This window comes from Anomalospiza imberbis, chromosome 9, assembly GCF_031753505.1.
Source record: "Anomalospiza imberbis isolate Cuckoo-Finch-1a 21T00152 chromosome 9, ASM3175350v1, whole genome shotgun sequence".
In the NCBI taxonomy this organism is placed as follows: Eukaryota; Metazoa; Chordata; class Aves; order Passeriformes; family Viduidae; genus Anomalospiza; species Anomalospiza imberbis.
The window spans coordinates 12,337,605-12,341,962 of NC_089689.1; the positions used below are offsets into that span (position 1 = coordinate 12,337,605).

The 4,358-nt window shown below is 39.4% G+C and overlaps 1 protein-coding gene across 1 annotated transcript in view; it reads right to left on the minus strand.

Annotated features, from left to right (window-relative positions):
• The window catches only part of LOC137479313 (uncharacterized oxidoreductase YtbE-like), a 46,921-nt gene that overhangs the window by 42,145 nt on the left and 418 nt on the right, over window positions 1–4,358 (minus strand). The gene's annotated exons all lie outside the window — the stretch shown is intronic.

Sequence of the window (4,358 nt, forward strand, 5' to 3'; positions counted from 1 at the left end):
GGCTATTTGGTAACTATGGGTGAGAAGCAGAGCCTCAAGAGAACAAAAAATGGTTGAGACATAAAAAAAAGGGGAAGAAATAAGCCAATTCTTATTACAGGATAAGATTAATAGCAGGGAGTGCCATAGGTCTTGGTACCAGGACCACTGTTCCATAAATTTCCTTAAGAACCAAAGCCATGAAGAAACAGGAGCCATGAATTAAAAAAAAAAAAAAAAGGCAGTAACAGTAGAAAATGAAAAAAAGCAAAGGCTTGACTCTACTGCCATTGAATTGAAAAGCAAAATCTCATTTTATTCCAGTCCAGCAGGACTGGGTCTTTTTTTGACCACAGCTAAGTTTAAGAATGAGAATAAGCAACTTCTAGGATTAATAATTAAGAAATAGGTAACTGGATTACTAATACATAATGGAATGTTAAATTACTTCCATTCAGCATTAAGGTTTAAATTTATGTAGCATTTTGAGGAAAAAACCAACACAATCTGATGAAATGAAAGTGGAGCAATCTGATTCTGTGCTTTTTGCCAGGAGGTCTATTTGTTGTGAAAAGAACTGGGAACAATACAAGTCCTGAGTGGTTGCAATGCAAATGATGCAATGTCTTAATGCAATCAGTAAAAATCAGTTAAAACCTACTTTTACAATTTATTTACTTAGACAAGGGTACAGCAGAGTATCAGGAATGTTATCTGTGAAACACCCTGAAATGAGGACAGAGATATTTTAATTGTTTCCCTTGATCTGGAAGGATTCTGTGTGCATTACTTTCCTGCAGGATTTGGCTGTTTGACCAGAAGCTGCTCAGAGCAGTACCTGACTGCTTTCCCAGCTACAGAAACTACTATAATGATGCTGGGCATTCTTGAATGATCTTTAAAGAACATTTTTACTACTGATAAAATACTCACTCTGTATCACCTCAGTAAGGCACAATTTTGTTTAGTAATTGTGTGTCCTGATGCCCCTTCCCAAACAAGAATGCAATTAATTTTATTATTTAATGAGTCTCTAATAAGTCTCTCGTTAGAGACTTTTTTATCTCATCAAGTTGTTATTAATTCTAGCTGCCCCAAAGATTACATAGAAAACAACATTACACAAAAAGATTCTATATATTTTTGGTATCACCAGCACATCTTTTCAAGAAATCACTGGCTACTTGACCAAGCCACCAGAATTTATTATCATTCCTAAAAAACCCAAACAAAACCACAAACATAAATTAACAAAGAAAAACACACGCACACAAACACCCCTGTTCTAATGGGAATATAACTACCATATAAAGGGAATGAAGAGAGTTTCAATAGAAAGTACCAAAACAATCCTAAAGAGATAGCAACCATTCGCACATGACCTTGACAAAGGTCCTAATATTTCAGTTACAGGAAGAAAAGCCCTTGTGCTACTGAATTATAATCAAATGCTATAGAGAGTGGCATTTTCACTCCTCAGACTTAAAAAAAAAGGAAGTGACAACTGTCTAAGTGAGAGCTTCCTACTTAACAGAAGTAAGCATGAACAGTTCAAATTATGCATTTTTTTTTCCAAAACCTGACAAGGATGATATTGCGTATGCCATTTTGACAAGTGATAATTTTTGGAGGATGCTGCTTTAGGTATGCACCAAGTATTCTGTAGTTAAGAAACTGTAAGAATATAATTTTCTACTACAGTACAAAGTCTCACCAACAGATCTTCAGACACATGTAGCTCCTATGGAAAAGTGTGGCTACATCTGTAACTTCTAAACAGTGTCAGCTTTTGTATCGGTTATTTGCCATGCAATTCTAAAACACTAATCTTATGAGCAAGATAATGCATGTATCCTTTTCCTAATGCAATCTACAGCCACTGTGAGGTAATGTACTCTCTGGGGCACAGATTTACCCTTGAGACAAGTATTAGGGCCAAAATGCCAATTCATTTTAGACTTAAGCCTACTCCAGTAGAGAGCAGCCTTTGTAATGAAAATTGACCATAAACACCCCTAACCCTCTGCACATGAATAATGTTGGCTAACACAACAGATAGCATTCAACCATATCAAACAGAAAATTACCAGCAGTTTTCATAATCGCACAATAAACAAGGTGCAGATTATTTTTATCTGTTAACTAAAACTTTAGCCATACAACATATTTCTAATATAAAGGTGACCTGACTGGTCTTTTTGCCAGACACAAGACACTAAGAATATGCATCTAAGTAGATACGAGATTTTGGATGTACACAATTTGGCATGTTATTCCAAGTAACCCTTCAGGCTGAACACATGGCCTTCTCTGGTGTAAGAATTCATCTTTCTCACTAGTGATTTTAATGGAAATGGAGCACAAGAGCATAAAGCCCCAGAAAGTGAATGGTAACCTAAGGAAAGACTTAACCTCCTTCCCCACGTCTTCCCTTTTCTATAAAACCTTGACCAACTTACTGAACTTCTATACAAATGACAAATAACCTGTGGCATGGAAACCCATTAAAAAAAAAAAAGAAACCATACCAAAAAAACACCATCACAAATACCTTTTGGTAACTGAAGACCGAACAGGAACAGATGATTTTGACAGAATGCTATTCCAGGTGTGGTTGCACTCTCTTGAGTCACATGTTCTGGACAAGAAACACATTACCTATCTCCTAATTCCGCTCTCAGATACTACAAAAGGGGTTTCATCACTTCAAAATAACTTGCAAATCTATCTGAGCTGCCTTCTAGGTGGCACAACTGGACAGTTGAAACCATCTTTATGCATATTTAGCATATTTATCTCTCTGAAGCTTTTAGAAATATTATCTAGCAACAGATGTAACATCCATATCTATTAAAGTTGTCTTTGAGGCACCAGATAACAATTAGGTCTGCATGTTTAGAGGGATAAGAAATGGCAAACAAATCTTAAATCCTGCAGAAAATGGCCTTGCAGAAAATGCATTCCCATTTAAGAAAATTTGGCTCTACTTCATATCGGAGTAAATTTTTTGCACTGCAAATATTAGTTAATGCAGTAAGACTGTAACAAAAATAAGCCATTAATGTGGAAAAGAAAGATTAAGTGAGAACAGCTACCCATTGTGTTGGGCTGCATATTGTGGTCTTTATAGCTTATAACCACAAATACAAGCGTGGCAAGTCTTCACCTTTTTTTTTTCTCCCTCCTTTTCCTATCTATTACAAAATCTTCTAAGATCTGCAGACTGCATAAAGCAATATGTAAAGTGTTACTCCAGCAAGACAAGTAAGTGAAACCAAAGAACTAAATCCTGCTCATGATAACTCCACCACTCTAAATCAAGAGAGGTTCCTTGAGAGTCAAGAGGAGCTCTTGGAAAGCCATACCTGGCAGAAGTTATTGAGCCAGAAAATTTCAAACTTGATTTTCTTGTATGCCACTATCCATTTACTGTGGTATGAGTTCAGGCATAACAATAAACTACTCAGAACATTCCAATAGAACAAAAGGACAGGGAACAGCTATTGGGTGAAGAGTACAAAGGAGTCTTTCTGCATGTCTGCTTTCCAGCCAGTTTATTCTACCCATAACCCAAGAAATGTATTACAACCTGCAATAAAAAGGTAGTTCTGTAGACAGTCTGAAGCAGAGTTCAGCATATACTGAAACAAAGGACATAAGACGATCAAGTCCATTCTCTAAAAAAGACAATTTACATTATTTTTCCTTAATTTTATAAAAATACCTCCAAGAAAAATAATTTGGCAGTAAGTGTTACAGGTTAAAATAATCAACCAAAGAACAGCAAAAGAAAAAAAAACCCAGTAATTTTTGAACAACACAAGCCATTTTGCTCACTACACAGTGACTGTGTAAGAGGCAGCTGCATCAAATATTCATCATTCTCATCAACCACCATTCCCCTGTGCCTCACAGATGCTGAGATTTCTACACAGGACCTCAGTTCAACAGGTGCAGTAAGGTTAATTCTATGATGAGAGTCTGCTCTAAAGAAAAGTCTGCTCCCAAGCTTCCTAAGAAGACACACCCAAACCACCAACACCGCACATGGCCCCGGGTCAGGTGGGAGGCGAGCGATGCTGTGCTGCTGCGAGCACACCGCTGCCCAGCAGGCCTAGCTGGTCGCGTCTGGCAGGAGCACGAAGCTTCACCCGGCAGCACAGGGGCTCTCGGAGGAGCACCGGGCCCGCCCGGCTCAGCGCGGGCAGCTCGGCAGGAGGCTCCGGTCCGGGCTGCCCTGAGGCGAGTCCGGCTGCGGGCCAAGGGCCGCGTCGAACCTGCCGAGCCGGCCGGGCCGGGCCGGGCCCCGGGGTGACCCCCGCCCTCTCACAACGCCTCTGGCAGGGAGGCGGGCTTTGGGCGGGCCGGCCGCCACTTAC